We start from the raw sequence: 23757 nt of genomic DNA on the forward strand, positions 1-23757 counted from the left end.
CATCATAATGGAATTTTTCATTATGACATCATAATGGGATTTTACATTATGACATCATAATGGAATTTTGTATTATGACATCATAATGGAATTTTACAATATGACATCATAATGGAATTTTGCATTATGACATCATAATGGAATGTTACATTATGACATCATAATGGAATTTTGCATTATGACATCATAATGGAATGTTACATTATGACATCATAATGGATTTTTTTATTATGACATCATAATGGAATTTTGCATTATGACATCATAATGGAATTTTGCATTATGACATCATAATGGAATGTTACATTATGACATCATAATGGCATTTTGCATTATGACATCATAATGGAATTTTGCATTATGACATCATAATGGAATGTTACATTATGACATCATAATGGAATTTTGCATGATGACATCATAATGGGATTTTACATTATGACATCATAATGGAATTTTGCATTATGACATCATAATGGAATTTTGCATTATGACATCATAATGGAATTTTGCATTATGACATCATAATGGAATTTTGCATTATGACATCATAATGGAATTTTGCATTATGACATCATAATGGAATTTTGCATTATGACATCATAATGGAATGTTACATTATGCCATCATAATGGAATTTTGCATTATGACATTATAATGGAATTTTACATTATGACATCATAATGGAATGTTACATTATGACATCATAATGGAATTTTGCATTATGACATCATAATGGAATTTGGCATTATGACATCATAATGGAATGATACATTATGACATCATAATGGAATTTTGCATTTTGACATCATAATGGAATGATACATTATGACATCATAATGGAATTTTGCATTATGACATCATAATGGAATTTTTCATTATGACATCATAATGGAATTTTACATTATGACATCATAATGGAACTTTGCATTATGACATCATAATGGAATTTTGCATTATGACATCATAATGGAATGATACATTATGACATCATAATGGAATTTTGCATTATGACATCATAATGGAATTTTACAGTATGACATCATAATGGAATTTTGCATTATGACATCATAATGGAATTTTTAATTATGACATCATAATGGAATTTTACATTATGACATCATAATGGAATTTTGCATTATGACATCATAATAGAATTTTGCATTATGACATCATAATGGAATTTTTCATTATGACATCATAATGGAATTTTACATTATGACATCATAATGGAATTTTGCATTATGACATCATAATGGAATGTTGCATTATGACATCATAATGGAATTTTGCATTATGACATCATAATGGGATTTTACATTATGACATCATAATGGAATTTTGCATTATGACATCATAATGGAATTTTACATTATGACATCATAATGGAATTTTGCATTATGACATCATAATGGAATTTTGCATTATGACATCATAATGGAATGTTACATTATGACATCATCATGGAATTTTGCATTATGACATCATAATGGAATTTCACATTATGACATCATAATGGAATTTTGCATTATGACATCATATTGGAATTTTGCATTATGACATCATAATGGAATTTTACATTATGACATCATAATGGAACTTTGCATTATGACATCATAATGGAATTTTGCATTATGACATCATAATGGAATGATACATTATGACATCATAATGGAATTTTGCATTATGACATCATAATGGAATTTTACAGTATGACATCATAATGGAATTTTGCATTATGACATCATAATGGAATTTTTAATTATGACATCATAATGGAATTTTACATTATGACATCATAATGGAATTTTACATTATGACATCATAATGGAATTTTGCATTATGACATCATAATGGAATGTTACATTATGACATCATAATGGAATTTTGCATTATGACATCATAATGGGATTTTACATTATGCCATCATAATGGAATTTTGCATTATGACATCATAATGGAATTTTACATTATGACATCATAATGGAATTTTGCATTATGACATCATCATGGAATTTTGCATTATGACATCATAATGGAATGTTACATTATGACATCATCATGGAATTTTGCATTATGACATCATAATGGAATTTCACATTATGACATCATAATGGAATTTTGCATTATGACATCATATTGGAATTTTGCATTATGACATCATAATGGAATGTTACATTATGACATCATCATGGAATTTTGCATTATGACATCATATTGGAATTTCACATTATGACATCATAATGGAATTTTGCATTATGACATCATAATGGAATTTTGCATTATGACATCATAATGGAATTTTACAGTATGACATCATAATGGAATTTTGCATTATGACATCATAATGGAATTTTTCATTATGACATCATAATGGAATTTTACATTATGACATCATAATGGAACTTTGCATTATGACATCATAATGGAATTTTGCATTATGACATCATAATGGAATGATACACTATGACATCATAATGGAATTTTGCATTATGACATCATAATGGGATTTTACAGTATGACATCATAATGGAATTTTGCATTATGACATCATAATGGAATTTTTAATTATGACATCATAATGGAATTTTACATTATGACATCATAATGGAATTTTTAATTATGACATCATAATGGAATTTTACATTATGACATCATAATGGAAATTTACATTATGACATCATAATGGAACTTTGCATTATGACGTCATAATGGAATTTTGCATTAAGACATCATAATGGAATGATACATTATGACATCATAATGGAATTTTTCATTATGACATCATAATGGGATTTTACATTATGACATCATAATGGAATTTTGTATTATGACATCATAATGGAATTTTACAATATGACATCATAATGGAATTTTGCATTATGACATCATAATGGAATGTTACATTATGACATCATAATGGAATTTTGCATTATGACATCATAATGGAATGTTACATTATGACATCATAATGGATTTTTTTATTATGACATCATAATGGAATTTTGCATTATGACATCATAATGGAATTTTGCATTATGACATCATAATGGAATGTTACATTATGACATCATAATGGCATTTTGCATTATGACATCATAATGGAATTTTGCATTATGACATCATAATGGAATGTTACATTATGACATCATAATGGAATTTTGCATGATGACATCATAATGGGATTTTACATTATGACATCATAATGGAATTTTGCATTATGACATCATAATGGAATTTTGCATTATGACATCATAATGGAATTTTGCATTATGACATCATAATGGAATTTTGCATTATGACATCATAATGGAATTTTGCATTATGACATCATAATGGAATTTTGCATTATGACATCATAATGGAATTTTGCATTATGACATCATAATGGAATGTTACATTATGCCATCATAATGGAATTTTGCATTATGACATTATAATGGAATTTTACATTATGACATCATAATGGAATGTTACATTATGACATCATAATGGAATTTTGCATTATGACATCATAATGGAATTAAAATTATGAGCTCATAATGGAATTTGGCATTATGACATCATAATGGAATGATACATTATGACATCATAATGGAATTTTGCATTTTGACATCATAATGGAATGTTACATTATGACATCATAATGGAATTTTGCATTATGACATCATAATGGAATTTTACATTATGACATCATAATGGAATTTTGCATTATGACATCATAATGGAATTTTGCATTATGACATCATAATGGAATTTTACAGTATGACATCATAATGGAATTTTGCATCATGACATCATAATGGAATTTTTAATTATGACATCATAATGGAATTTTACATTATGACATCATATTGGAATTTTGCATCATGACATCATAATGGAATTTTTCATTATGACATCATAATGGAATTTTACATTATGACATCATAATGGAGCTTTGCATTATGACATCATAATGGAATTTTGCATTATGACATCATAATGGAATGATACATTATGACATCATAATGGAATTTTTCATTATGACATCATAATGGGATTTTACTTTATGACATCATAATGAAATTTTGCATTATGACATCATAATGGAATTTTGCATTATGACATCATAATGGAATGTTACATTATGACGTAATAATGGCATTTTGCATTATGACATCATAATGGAATTTTGCATTAAGACATCATAATGGAATGTTACATTATGACATCATAATAAAATTTTGCATTATGACATCATAATGGAATGATACATTATGACATCATAATGGAATTTTTCATTATGACATCATAATGGGATTTTACATTATGACATCATAATGGAATTTTGCATTATGACATCATAATGGAATTTTACATTATGACATCATAATGGAATTTTACATTATGACATCATAATGGAATTTTGCATTATGACATCATAATGGAATTTTGCATTATGACATCACAATGGAATGTTACATTATGACATCATAATGGAATTTTGCATTATGACATCATAATGGAATGTTACATTATGACATCATAATGGAATTTTGCATTATGACATTATAATGGAATTTTACATTATGACATCATAATGGAATGCTACATTATGACATCATAATGGAATTTTGCATTATGACATCATAATGGAATTTAAATTATGAGCTCATAATGGAATTTGGCATTATGACATCATAATGGAATGTTACATTATGACATCATAATGGAATTTTGCATTTTGACATCATAATGGAATGTTACATTATGACATCATAATGGAATTTTGCATTATGACATCATAATGGAATTTTACATTATGACATCATAATGGAATTTTGCATTATGACATCATAATGGAATTTTGCATTATGACATCATAATGGAATGTTACATTATGACATCATAATGGAATTTTGCATTATGACATCATAATGGAATGTTACATTATGACATCATAATAGAATTTTGCACTATGACATCATAATGGAATTTACATTATGACATCATAATGGAATTTTACATTATGACATCATAATGGAATTTTGCATTATGACATCATAATGGAATGTTACATTATGACATCATAATGGAATTTTGCATTATGACATCATAATGGAATGTTACATTATGACATCATAATGGAATTTTGCATTATGACATCATAATGGAATGTTACATTATGACATCATAATGGCATTTTGCATTATGACATCATAATAGAATTTTGCATTATGACATCATAATGGAATTTTACAGTATGACATCATAATGGAATTTTGCATTATGACATCATAATGGAATTTACATTATGACATCATAATGGAATTTTACATTATGACATCATAATGGAATTTTGCATTATGACATCATAATGGAATGTTACATTATGACATCATAATGGAATTTTGCATTATGACATCATAATGGAATTTTACATTATGACATCATAATGGAATTTTGCATTATGACATCATAATGGAATGTTACATTATGCCATCATAATGGAATTTTGCATTATGACATTATAATGGAATTTTACATTATGACATCATAATGGAATGTTACATTATGACATCATAATGGAATTTTGCATTATGACATCATAATGGAATTTAAATTATGAGCTCATAATGGAATTTGGCATTATGACATCATAATGGAATGATACATTATGACATCATAATGGAATTTTGCATTTTGACATCATAATGGAATGTTACATTATGACATCATAATGGAATTTTGCATTATGACATCATAATGGAATTTTACATTATGACATCATAATGGAATTTTGCATTATGACATCATAATGGAATTTTGCATTATGACATCATAATGGAATTTTACAGTATGACATCATAATGGAATTTTGCATTATGACATCATAATGGAATTTTTAATTATGACATCATAATGGAATTTTACATTATGACATCATAATGGAATTTTGCATCATGACATCATAATGGAATTTTTCATTATGACATCATAATGGAATTTTACATTATGACATCATAATGGAGCTTTGCATTATGACATCATAATGGAATTTTGCATTATGACATCATAATGGAATGATACATTATGACATCATAATGGCATTTTTCATTATGACATCATAATGGGATTTTACATAATGACATCATAATGGAATTTTGCATTATGACATCATAATGGAATTTTGCATTATGACATCATAATGGAATGTTACATTATGACGTCATAATGGCATTTTGCATTATGACATCATAATGGAATTTTGCATTAAGACATCATAATGGAATGTTACATTATGACATCATAATAAAATTTTGCATTATGACATCATAATGGAATGATACATTATGACATCATAATGGAATTTTTCATTATGACATCATAATGGGATTTTACATTATGACATCATAATGGAATTTTGCATTATGCCATCATAATGGAATTTTACATTATGACATCATAATGGAATTTTACATTATGACATCATAATGGAATTTTGCATTATGACATCATAATGGAATTTTGCATTATGACATCATAATGGAATGTTACATTATGACATCATAATGGAATTTTTTATTATGACATCATAATGGAATTTTGCATTATGACATCATAATGGAATTTTGCATTATGACATCATAATGGAATTTTGCATTATGACATCATAATGGATTGTTACATTATGGCATCATCATGGAATTTTGCATTATGACATCATAATGGAATTTTACATTATGACATCATAATGGAATTTTGCATTATGACATCATAATGGAATTTTTCATTATGACATCATAATGGAATTTTACATTATGACATCATAATGGAATGTTACATTGTGACATCATAAGGGAATTTTTCATTATGACATCATAATGGAATTTAATATTATGACATCATAATGGAATTTTTCATTATGACATCATAATGGGATTTTGCATTATGACATCATAATGGAGTTTTGCATTATGACATCATAATGGAATGTTACATTATGACATCATAATAGAATTTTGCATTATGACATCATAATGGAATTTACATTATGACATCATAATGGAATTTTACATTATGACATCATAATGGAATTTTGCATTATGACATCATAATGGAATGTTACATTATGACATCATAATGGAATTTTGCATTATGACATCATAATGGAATGTTACATTATGACATCATAATGGATTTTTTTATTATGACATCATAATGGAATTTTGCATTATGACATCATAATGGAATTTTGCATTATGACATCATAATGGAATGTTACATTATGACATCATAATGGCATTTTGCATTATGACATCATAATGGAATTTTGCATTATGACATCATAATGGAATGTTACATTATGACATCATAATGGAATTTTGCATGATGACATCATAATGGGATTTTACATTATGACATCATAATGGAATTTTGCATTATGACATCATAATGGAATTTTGCATTATGACATCATAATGGAATTTTGCATTATGACATCATAATGGAATTTTGCATTATGACATCATAATGGAATTTTGCATTATGACATCATAATGGAATTTTGCATTATGACATCATAATGGAATGTTACATTATGCCATCATAATGGAATTTTGCATTATGACATTATAATGGAATTTTACATTATGACATCATAATGGAATGTTACATTATGACATCATAATGGAATTTTGCATTATGACATCATAATGGAATTAAAATTATGACATCATAATGGAATTTGGCATTATGACATCATAATGGAATGATACATTATGACATCATAATGGAATTTTGCATTTTGACATCATAATGGAATGTTACATTATGACATCATAATGGAATTTTGCATTATGACATCATAATGGAATTTTACATTATGACATCATAATGGAATTTTGCATTATGACATCATAATGGAATTTTGCATTATGACATCATAATGGAATTTTACAGTATGACATCATAATGGAATTTTACAGTATGACATCATAATGGAATTTTGCATTATGACATCATAATGGAATTTTACATTATGACATCATAATGGAATTTTGCATTATGACATCATAATGGAATTTTTCATTATGACATCATAATGGAATTTTACATTATGACATCATAATGGAATTTTACATTATGACATCATAATGGAATTTTGCATTATGACATCATAATGGAATTTTGCATTATGACATCACAATGGAATGTTACATTATGACATCATAATGGAATTTTTTATTATGACATCATAATGGAATTTTGCATTATGACATCATAATGGAATTTTGCATTATGACATCATAATGGAATGTTACATTATGACGTCATAATGGCATTTTGCATTATGACATCATAATGGAATTTTGCATTATGACATCATAATGGAATGTTACATTATGACGTCATAATGGCATTTTGCATTATGACATCATAATGGAATTTTGCATTATGACATCATAATGGAATTTTACATTATGACATCATAATGGAATTTTGCATTATGACATCATAATGGAATTTTGCATTATGACATCATAATGGAATTTTACATTATGATGTCATAATGGAATTTTGCATTATGACATCATAATGGAATTCTATATTATGACATCATAATGGAATTTTACATTATGACATCATAATGGAATTTTGCATTATGACATCATAATGGAATTTTTGCATTATGACATCATAATGGAATTTTGCATTATGTTGTCATAATGGAATTTTGCATTATGACATCATAATGGAATTCTATATTATGACATCATAATGGAATTTTGCATTATGACATCATAATGGAATTTTGCATTATGACATCATAATGGAATGTTACATTATGACATCATAATGGAATTTTGCATTATGACATCATAATGGAATGTTGCATTATGACATCATAATGGAATTTTGCATTATGACATCATTATGGAATTTTACATTATGACATCATAATGGAATGTTACATTATGACATCATAATGGAATTTTGCATTATGACATCATAATGGAATTTTGCATTATGACATCATAATGGAATGTTGCATTATGACATCATAATGGAATTTTGCATTATGACATCATAATGGAATGTTACATTATGACATCATAATGGAATTTTGCATTATGACATCATAATGGAATGTTACATTATGACATCATAATGGAATTTTGCATTATGACATCATAATGGAATTTTACATTACGACATCATAATGGAATTTTACATTATGACATCATAATGGAATTTTGCATTATGACATCATAATGGAATTTTGCATTATGACATCATAATGGAATGTTTCATTATGACATCATCATGGAATTTTGCATTATGACATCATAATGGAATTTTACATTATGACATCATAATGGAATTTTGCATTATGACATCATAATGGAATTTTTCATTATGACATCATAATGGAATTTTACATTATGACATCATAATGGAATGTTACATTGTGACATCATAATGGAATTTTTCATTATGACATCATAATGGAATTTAATATTATGACATCATAATGGAATTTTTCATTATGACATCATAATGGAATTTTGCATTATGACATCATAATGGGATTTTACATTATGACATCATAATGGAATTTTGCATTATGACATCATAATGGAATTTTGCATTATGACATCATAATGGAATTTTACATTACGACATCATAATGGAATTTTACATTATGACATCATAATGGAATTTTGCATTATGACATCATAATGGAATTTTGCATTATGACATCATAATGGGATTTTACATTATGACATCATAATGGGATTTTACATTATGACATCATAATGGAATTTTGCATTATGACATCATAATGGAATTTTACATTACGACATCATAATGGAATTTTACATTATGACATCATAATGGAATTTTGCATTATGACATCATAATGGAATTTTGCATTATGACATCATAATGGAATGTTTCATTATGACATCATCATGGAATTTTGCATTATGACATCATAATGGAATTTTACATTATGACATCATAATGGAATTTTGCATTATGACATCATAATGGAATTTTTCATTATGACATCATAATGGAATTTTACATTATGACATCATAATGGAATGTTACATTGTGACATCATAATGGAATTTTTCATTATGACATCATAATGGAATTTAATATTATGACATCATAATGGAATTTTTCATTATGACATCATAATGGAATTTTGCATTATGACATCATAATGGGATTTTACATTATGACATCATAATGGAATTTTGCATTATGACATCATAATGGAATTTTACATTATGACATCATAATGGAATTTTACATTATGACATCATAATGGAATTTTGCATTATGACATCATAATGGAATGTTACATTATGACATCATAATGGAATTTTGCATTATGACATCATAATGGAATTTTTCATTATGACATCATAATGGAATGTTACATTATGACATCATAATGGAATTTTGCATTATGACATCATAATGGGATTTTGCATTATGACATCATAATGGAATTTTGCATTATGACATCCTAATGGAATGTTACATTATGACATCATAATAAAATTTTGCATTATGACATCATAATGGAATTTTACATTATGACATCATAATGGAATTTTGCATTATGACATCATAATAGAATTTTGCATTATGACATCATAATGGAATTTTACAGTATGACATCATAATGGAATTTTGCATTATGACATCATAATGGAATTTACATTATGACATCATAATGGGATTTTACATTATGACATCATAATGGAATTTTGCATTATGACATCATAATGGAATGTTACATTATGACATCATAATGGAATTTTGCATTATGACATCATAATGGAATGTTACATTATGACATCATAATGGAATTTTGCATTATGATATCATAATGGAATGTTACATTATGACATCATAATGGAATTTTGCATTATGACATCATAATGGAATGTTACATTATGACATCATAATGGAATTTTGCATTATGACATCATAATGGAATTTTGCATTATGACATCATAATGGAATGTTGCATTATGACATCATAATGGAATGTTACATTATGACATCATATTGGAATTTTGCATTATGACATCATAATGGAATTTTGCATTATGACATCATAATGGAATTTTACATTATGACATCATAATGGAATTTTTCATTATGACATCATAATGGAATGTTACGTTATGGCATCATAATGGAATTTTGCATTATGACATCATAATGGAATGTTGCATTATGACATCATAATGGAATTTTACATTATGACATCATAATGGAATTTTGCATTATGACATCATAATGGAATTTTACATTATGACATCATAATGGAATTTTGCATTATGACATCATAATGGAATTTTACATTATGACATCATAATGGAATTTTGCATTATGACATCATAATGGAATTTTTGCATTATGACATCATAATGGAATTTTGCATTATGACATCATAATGGAATTTTACATTATGATGTCATAATGGAATTTTGCATTATGACATCATAATGGAATTCTATATTATGACATCATAATGGAATTTTACATTATGACATCATAATGGAATTTTGCATTATGACATCATAATGGAATTTTTGCATTATGACATCATAATGGAATTTTGCATTATGACATCATAATGGAATTCTATATTATGACATCATAATGGAATTTTGCATTATGACATCATAATGGAATTTTGCATTATGACATCATAATGGAATGTTACATTATGACATCATAATGGAATTTTGCATTATGACATCATAATGGAATGTTGCATTATGACATCATAATGGAATTTTGCATTATGACATCATTATGGAATTTTACATTATGACATCATAATGGAATGTTACATTATGACATCATAATGGAATTTTGCATTATGACATCATAATGGAATTTTGCATTATGACATCATAATGGAATGTTGCATTATGACATCATAATGGAATTTTGCATTATGACATCATAATGGAATGTTACATTATGACATCATAATGGAATTTTGCATTATGACATCATAATGGGATTTTACATTATGACATCATAATGGAATTTTGCATTATGACATCATAATGGAATTTTACATTACGACATCATAATGGAATTTTACATTATGACATCATAATGGAATTTTGCATTATGACATCATAATGGAATTTTGCATTATGACATCATAATGGAATGTTTCATTATGACATCATCATGGAATTTTGCATTATGACATCATAATGGAATTTTACATTATGACATCATAATGGAATTTTGCATTATGACATCATAATGGAATTTTTCATTATGACATCATAATGGAATTTTACATTATGACATCATAATGGAATGTTACATTGTGACATCATAATGGAATTTTTCATTATGACATCATAATGGAATTTAATATTATGACATCATAATGGAATTTTTCATTATGACATCATAATGGAATTTTGCATTATGACATCATAATGGGATTTTACATTATGACATCATAATGGAATTTTGCATTATGACATCATAATGGAATTTTACATTATGACATCATAATGGAATTTTACATTATGACATCATAATGGAATTTTGCATTATGACATCATAATGGAATGTTACATTATGACATCATAATGGAATTTTGCATTATGACATCATAATGGAATTTTTCATTATGACATCATAATGGAATGTTACATTATGACATCATAATGGAATTTTGCATTATGACATCATAATGGGATTTTGCATTATGACATAATAATGGAATTTTGCATTATGACATCCTAATGGAATGTTACATTATGACATCATAATAAAATTTTGCATTATGACATCATAATGGAATTTTGCATTATGACATCATAATGGAATGTTGCATTATGACATCATAATAGAATTTTGCATTATGACATCATAATGGAATTTTACATTATGACATCATAATGGAATTTTGCATTATGACATCATAATGGAATTTACATTATGACATCATAATGGGATTTTACATTATGACATCATAATGGAATTTTGCATTATGACATCATAATGGAATTTTGCATTATGACATCATAATGGAATGTTACATTATGACATCATAATGGAATTTTGCATTATGACATCATAATGGAATGTTACATTATGACATCATAAAAGAATTTTGCATTATGACATCATAATGGAATTTACATTATGACATCATAATGGAATTTTACATTATGACATCATAATGGAATTTTGCATTATGACATCATAATGGAATGTTACATTATGACATCATAATGGAATTTTGCATTATGACATCATAATGGAATGTTACATTATGACATCATAATGGCATTTTGCATTATGACATCATAATGGAATTTTGCACTATGACATCATAATAGGATTTTACATTATGACATCATAATGGAATTTTGCATTATGACATCATAATGGAATTTTGCATTATGACATCATAATGGAATTTTGCATTATGACATCATAATGGAATTTTGCATTATGACATCATAATGGAATTTTACATTATGACATCATAATGGAATTTTGCATTATGACATCATAATGGAATTTTGCATTATGACATCATAATGGAATGTTACATTATGACATCATAATGGAATTTTGCATTATGACATCATAATGGAATGTTACATTATGACATCATAATAGAATTTTGCATTATGACATCATAATGGAATGTTGCATTATGACATCATAATGGAATGTTACATTATGACATCATAATGGAATTTTGCATTATGACATCATAATGGAATGTTACATTATGACATCATAATGGAATTTTGCATTATGACATCATAATGGAATGTTACATTATGACATCATAATGGAATTTTGCATTATGACATCATAATGGAATGTTGCATTATGACATCATAATGGAATTTTGCATTATGACATCATAATGGAATTTTGCATTATAACATCATAATGGAATTTTGCATTATGACATCATAATGGAATGTTACATTATGACATCATAATGGAATTTTGCATTTTGACATCATAATGGAATTTTGCATTATGACATCATAATGGAATCTTGCATTATGACATCATAATGGAATTTTGCATTATGACATCATAATGGAATGTTACATTATGACATCATAATGGAATTTTGCATTTTGACATCATAATGGAATTTTGCATTATGACATCATAGTGGAATCTTGCATTATGACATCATAATGGAATTTTGCATTGTGACATCATAATGGAATTTTGCATTGTGACATCATAATGGAATGTTACATTATGACATCATAATGGCATTTTGCATTATGACATCATAATGGAATTTTGCATTATGACATCATAATGGAATGTTACATTATGACATAATAATGGAATTTTGCATTATGACATCATAATGGGATTTTACATTATGACATCATAATGGAATTTTGCATTATGACATCATAATGGAATTTTGCATTATGACATCATAATGGAATGTTGCATTATGACATCATAATGGAATTTTGCATTATGACATCATAATGGAATGTTACATTATGACATCATAATGGAATTTTGCATTATGACATCATAATGGGATTTTACATTATGACATCATAATGGAATTTTGCATTATGACATCATAATGGAATTTTGCATTATGACATCATAATGGAATTTTACATTACGACATCATAATGGAATTTTACATTATGACATCATAATGGAATTTTGCATTATGACATCATAATGGAATTTTGCATTATGACATCATAATGGAATGTTTCATTATGACATCATCATGGAATTTTGCATTGTGACATCATAATGGAATGTTACATTATGACATCATAATGGCATTTTGCATTATGACATCATAATGGAATTTTGCATTATGACATCATAATGGAATGTTACATTATGACATAATAATGGAATTTTGCATTATGACATCATAATGGGATTTTACATTATGACATCATAATGGAATTTTGCATTATGACATCATAATGGAATTTTGCATTATGACATCATAATGGAATGTTGCATTATGACATCATAATGGAATTTTGCATTATGACATCATAATGGAATGTTACATTATGACATCATAATGGAATTTTGCATTATGACATCATAATGGGATTTTACATTATGACATCATAATGGAATTTTGCATTATGACATCATAATGGAATTTTGCATTATGACATCATAATGGAATTTTACATTACGACATCATAATGGAATTTTACATTATGACATCATAATGGAATTTTGCATTATGACATCATAATGGAATTTTACATTATGACATCATAATGGAATTTTGCATTATGACATCATAATGGAATTTTTGCATTATGACATCATAATGGAATTTTGCATTATGACATCATAATGGAATTTTACATTATGATGTCATAATGGAATTTTGCATTATGACATCATAATGGAATTCTATATTATGACATCATAATGGAATTTTACATTATGACATCATAATGGAATTTTGCATTATGACATCATAATGGAATTTTTGCATTATGACATCATAATGGAATTTTGCATTATGACATCATAATGGAATTCTATATTATGACATCATAATGGAATTTTGCATTATGACATCATAATGGAATTTTGCATTATGACATCATAATGGAATGTTACATTATGACATCATAATGGAATTTTGCATTATGACATCATAATGGAATGTTGCATTATGACATCATAATGGAATTTTGCATTATGACATCATTATGGAATTTTACATTATGACATCATAATGGAATGTTACATTATGACATCATAATGGAATTTTGCATTATGACATCATAATGGAATTTTGCATTATGACATCATAATGGAATGTTGCATTATGACATCATAATGGAATTTTGCATTATGACATCATAATGGAATGTTACATTATGACATCATAATGGAATTTTGCATTATGACATCATAATGGGATTTTACATTATGACATCATAATGGAATTTTGCATTATGACATCATAATGGAATTTTACATTACGACATCATAATGGAATTTTACATTATGACATCATAATGGAATTTTGCATTATGACATCATAATGGAATTTTGCATTATGACATCATAATGGAATGTTTCATTATGACATCATCATGGAATTTTGCATTATGACATCATAATGGAATTTTACATTATGACATCATAATGGAATTTTGCATTATGACATCATAATGGAATTTTTCATTATGACATCATAATGGAATTTTACATTATGACATCATAATGGAATGTTACATTGTGACATCATAATGGAATTTTTCATTATGACATCATAATGGAATTTAATATTATGACATCATAATGGAATTTTTCATTATGACATCATAATGGAATTTTGCATTATGACATCATAATGGGATTTTACATTATGACATCATAATGGAATTTTGCATTATGACATCATAATGGAATTTTACATTATGACATCATAATGGAATTTTACATTATGACATCATAATGGAATTTTGCATTATGACATCATAATGGAATGTTACATTATGACATCATAATGGAATTTTGCATTATGACATCATAATGGAATTTTTCATTATGACATCATAATGGAATGTTACATTATGACATCATAATGGAATTTTGCATTATGACATCATAATGGGATTTTGCATTATGACATAATAATGGAATTTTGCATTATGACATCCTAATGGAATGTTACATTATGACATCATAATAAAATTTTGCATTATGACATCATAATGGAATTTTGCATTATGACATCATAATGGAATGTTGCATTATGACATCATAATAGAATTTTGCATTATGACATCATAATGGAATTTTACATTATGACATCATAATGGAATTTTGCATTATGACATCATAATGGAATTTACATTATGACATCATAATGGGATTTTACATTATGACATCATAATGGAATTTTGCATTATGACATCATAATGGAATTTTGCATTATGACATCATAATGGAATGTTACATTATGACATCATAATGGAATTTTGCATTATGACATCATAATGGAATGTTACATTATGACATCATAAAAGAATTTTGCATTATGACATCATAATGGAATTTACATTATGACATCATAATGGAATTTTACATTATGACATCATAATGGAATTTTGCATTATGACATCATAATGGAATGTTACATTATGACATCATAATGGAATTTTGCATTATGACATCATAATGGAATGTTACATTATGACATCATAATGGCATTTTGCATTATGACATCATAATGGAATTTTGCACTATGACATCATAATAGGATTTTACATTATGACATCATAATGGAATTTTGCATTATGACATCATAATGGAATTTTGCATTATGACATCATAATGGAATTTTGCATTATGACATCATAATGGAATTTTGCATTATGACATCATAATGGAATTTTACATTATGACATCATAATGGAATTTTGCATTATGACATCATAATGGAATTTTGCATTATGACATCATAATGGAATGTTACATTATGACATCATAATGGAATTTTGCATTATGACATCATAATGGAATGTTACATTATGACATCATAATAGAATTTTGCATTATGACATCATAATGGAATGTTGCATTATGACATCATAATGGAATGTTACATTATGACATCATAATGGAATTTTGCATTATGACATCATAATGGAATGTTACATTATGACATCATAATGGAATTTTGCATTATGACATCATAATGGAATGTTACATTATGACATCATAATGGAATTTTGCATTATGACATCATAATGGAATGTTGCATTATGACATCATAATGGAATTTTGCATTATGACATCATAATGGAATTTTGCATTATGACATCATAATGGAATTTTGCATTATGACATCATAATGGAATGTTACATTATGACATCATAATGGAATTTTGCATTTTGACATCATAATGGAATTTTGCATTATGACATCATAATGGAATCTTGCATTATGACATCATAATGGAATTTTGCATTATGACATCATAATGGAATGTTACATTATGACATCATAATGGAATTTTGCATTTTGACATCATAATGGAATTTTGCATTATGACATCATAGTGGAATCTTGCATTATGACATCATAATGGAATTTTGCATTGTGACATCATAATGGAATTTTGCATTGTGACATCATAATGGAATGTTACATTATGACATCATAATGGCATTTTGCATTATGACATCATAATGGAATTTTGCATTATGACATCATAATGGAATGTTACATTATGACATAATAATGGAATTTTGCATTATGACATCATAATGGGATTTTACATTATGACATCATAATGGAATTTTGCATTATGACATCATAATGGAATTTTGCATTATGACATCATAATGGAATGTTGCATTATGACATCATAATGGAATTTTGCATTATGACATCATAATGGAATGTTACATTATGACATCATAATGGAATTTTGCATTATGACATCATAATGGGATTTTACATTATGACATCATAATGGAATTTTGCATTATGACATCATAATGGAATTTTGCATTATGACATCATAATGGAATTTTACATTACGACATCATAATGGAATTTTACATTATGACATCATAATGGAATTTTGCATTATGACATCATAATGGAATTTTGCATTATGACATCATAATGGAATGTTTCATTATGACATCATCATGGAATTTTGCATTGTGACATCATAATGGAATGTTACATTATGACATCATAATGGCATTTTGCATTATGACATCATAATGGAATGTTACATTATGACATCATAAAAGAATTTTGCATTATGACATCATAATGGAATTTACATTATGACATCATAATGGAATTTTACATTATGACATCATAATGGAATTTTGCATTATGACATCATAATGGAATGTTACATTATGACATCATAATGGAATTTTGCATTATGACATCATAATGGAATGTTACATTATGACATCATAATGGCATTTTGCATTATGACATCATAATGGAATTTTGCACTATGACATCATAATAGGATTTTACATTATGACATCATAATGGAATTTTGCATTATGACATCATAATGGAATTTTGCATTATGACATCATAATGGAATTTTGCATTATGACATCATAATGGAATTTTGCATTATGACATCATAATGGAATTTTACATTATGACATCATAATGGAATTTTGCATTATGACATCATAATGGAATTTTGCATTATGACATCATAATGGAATGTTACATTATGACATCATAATGGAATTTTGCATTATGACATCATAATGGAATGTTACATTATGACATCATAATAGAATTTTGCATTATGACATCATAATGGAATGTTGCATTATGACATCATAATGGAATGTTACATTATGACATCATAATGGAATTTTGCATTATGACATCATAATGGAATGTTACATTATGACATCATAATGGAATTTTGCATTATGACATCATAATGGAATGTTACATTATGACATCATAATGGAATTTTGCATTATGACATCATAATGGAATGTTGCATTATGACATCATAATGGAATTTTGCATTATGACATCATAATGGAATTTTGCATTATGACATCATAATGGAATTTTGCATTATGACATCATAATGGAATGTTACATTATGACATCATAATGGAATTTTGCATTTTGACATCATAATGGAATTTTGCATTATGACATCATAATGGAATCTTGCATTATGACATCATAATGGAATTTTGCATTATGACATCATAATGGAATGTTACATTATGACATCATAATGGAATTTTGCATTTTGACATCATAATGGAATTTTGCATTATGACATCATAGTGGAATCTTGCATTATGACATCATAATGGAATTTTGCATTGTGACATCATAATGGAATTTTGCATTGTGACATCATAATGGAATGTTACATTATGACATCATAATGGCATTTTGCATTATGACATCATAATGGAATTTTGCATTATGACATCATAATGGAATGTTACATTATGACATAATAATGGAATTTTGCATTATGACATCATAATGGGATTTTACATTATGACATCATAATGGAATTTTGCATTATGACATCATAATGGAATTTTGCATTATGACATCATAATGGAATGTTGCATTATGACATCATAATGGAATTTTGCATTATGACATCATAATGGAATGTTACATTATGACATCATAATGGAATTTTGCATTATGACATCATAATGGGATTTTACATTATGACATCATAATGGAATTTTGCATTATGACATCATAATGGAATTTTGCATTATGACATCATAATGGAATTTTACATTACGACATCATAATGGAATTTTACATTATGACATCATAATGGAATTTTGCATTATGACATCATAATGGAATTTTGCATTATGACATCATAATGGAATGTTTCATTATGACATCATCATGGAATTTTGCATTGTGACATCATAATGGAATGTTACATTATGACATCATAATGGCATTTTGCATTATGACATCATAATGGAATTTTGCATTATGACATCATAATGGAATGTTACATTATGACATAATAATGGAATTTTGCATTATGACATCATAATGGGATTTTACATTATGACATCATAATGGAATTTTGCATTATGACATCATAATGGAATTTTGCATTATGACATCATAATGGAATGTTGCATTATGACATCATAATGGAATTTTGCATTATGACATCATAATGGAATGTTACATTATGACATCATAATGGAATTTTGCATTATGACATCATAATGGGATTTTACATTATGACATCATAATGGAATTTTGCATTATGACATCATAATGGAATTTTGCATTATGACATCATAATGGAATTTTACATTACGACATCATAATGGAATTTTACATTATGACATCATAATGGAATTTTGCATTATGACATCATAATGGAATTTTGCATTATGACATCATAATGGAATGTTTCATTATGACATCATCATGGAATTTTGCATTGTGACATCATAATGGAATGTTACATTATGACATCATAATGGCATTTTGCATTATGACATCATAATGGAATTTTGCATTATGACATCATAATGGAATGTTACATTATGACATAATAATGGAATTTTGCATTATGACATCATAATGGGATTTTACATTATGACATCATAATGGAATTTTGCATTATGACATCATAATGGAATTTTGCATTATGACATCATAATGGAATGTTGCATTATGACATCATAATGGAATTTTGCATTATGACATCATAATGGAATGTTACATTATGACATCATAATGTAATTTTGCATTATGACATCATAATGGGATTTTACATTATGACATCATAATGGGATTTTACATTATGACATCATAATGGAATTTTGCATTATGACATCATAATGGAATTTTACATTACGACATCATAATGGAATTTTACATTATGACATCATAATGGAATTTTGCATTATGACATCATAATGGAATTTTGCATTATGACATCATAATGGAATGTTTCATTATGACATCATCATGGAATTTTGCATTATGACATCATAATGGAATTTTACATTATGACATCATAATGGAATTTTGCATTATGACATCATAATGGAATTTTTCATTATGACATCATAATGGAATTTTACATTATGACATCATAATGGAATGTTACATTGTGACATCATAATGGAATTTTTCATTATGACATCATAATGGAATTTAATATTATGACATCATAATGGAATTTTTCATTATGACATCATAATGGAATTTTGCATTATGACATCATAATGGAATTTTGCATTATGACATCATAATGGAATGTTACATTATGACATCATAATAGAATTTTGCATTATGACATCATAATGGAATTTACATTATGACATCATAATGGAATTTTACATTATGACATCATAATGGAATTTTGCATTATGACATCATAATGGAATGTTACATTATGACATCATAATGGAATTTTGCATTAGGACATCATAATGGAATGTTACATTATGACATCATAATGGAATTTTGCATTAGGACATCATAATGGAATGTTACATTATGACATCATAATGGATTTTTTTATTATGACATCATAATGGAATTTTGCATTATGACATCATAATGGAATTTTGCATTATGACATCATAATGGAATTTTGCATTATGACATCATAATGGAATGTTACATTATGACATCATAATGGCATTTTCATTATGACATCATAATGGAATTTTGCATTATGACATCATAATGGAATGTTACATTATGACATCATAATGGAATTTTGCATTATGACATCATATTGGAATTTTACATTATGACATCATAATGGAATTTTGCATTATGACATCATAATGGAATTTTGCATTATGACATCATAATGGAATTTTGCATTATGACATCATAATGGAATGTTGCATTATGACATCATAATGGAATTTTGCATTATGACATCATAATGGAATGTTACATTATGACATCATAATGGAATTTTGCATTATGACATCATAATGGGATTTTACATTATGATATCATAATGGAATTTTGCATTATGACATCATAATGGAATTTTTCATTATGACATCATAATGGAATTTTACATTATGACATCATAATGGAACTTTGCATTGTGATATCATAATGGAATTTTGCATTATGACATCATAATGGAATGATACATTATGACATCATAATGGAATTTTGCATTATGACATCATAATGGAATTTTACAGTATGACATCATAATGGAATTTTGCATTATGACATCATAATGGAATTTTTAATTATGACATCATAATGGAATTTTACATTATGACATCATAATGGAATTTTTCATTATGACATCATAATGGATTTTACATTATGACATCATAATGGAACTTTGCATTATGACATCATAATAGAATTTTGCATTAAGACATCATAATGGAATGATACATTATGACATCATAATGGAATTTTTCATTATGACATCATAATGGGATTTTACATTATGACATCATAATGAAATTTTGTATTATGACATCATAATGGAATTTTACATTATGACATCATAATGGAATTTTACATTATGACATCATAATGGAATTTTGCATTATGACATCATAATGGAATTTTGCATTATGACATCATAATGGAATGTTACATTATGACATCATAATGGAATTTTGCATTGTGACATCATAATGGAATTTTGCATTATGACATCATAATGGAATTTTGCATTATGACATCATAATGGAATTTTGCATTGTGACATCATAATGGAATGTTACATTATGACATCATAATGGCATTTTGCATTATGACATCATAATGGAATTTTGCATTATGACATCATAATGGAATGTTACATTATGACATCATAATGGAATTTTGCATTATGAAAACATCATAATGGGATTTTACATTATGACATCATAATGGAATTTTGCATTATGACATCATAATGGAATTTTGCATTATGACATCATAATGGAATGTTGCATTATGACATCATAATGGAATTTTGCATTATGACATCATAATGGAATGTTACATTATGACATCATAATGGAATTTTGCATTATGACATCATAATGGGATTTTACATTATGACATCATAATGGAATTTTGCATTATGACATCATAATGGAATTTTACATTATGACATCATAATGGAATTTTGCATTATGACATCATAATGGAATTTTTCATTATGACATCATAATGGAATTTTACATTATGAC

Source organism: Eleutherodactylus coqui, chromosome 8, assembly GCF_035609145.1.
Source record: "Eleutherodactylus coqui strain aEleCoq1 chromosome 8, aEleCoq1.hap1, whole genome shotgun sequence".
NCBI lineage: Eukaryota > Metazoa > Chordata > Amphibia > Anura > Eleutherodactylidae > Eleutherodactylus > Eleutherodactylus coqui.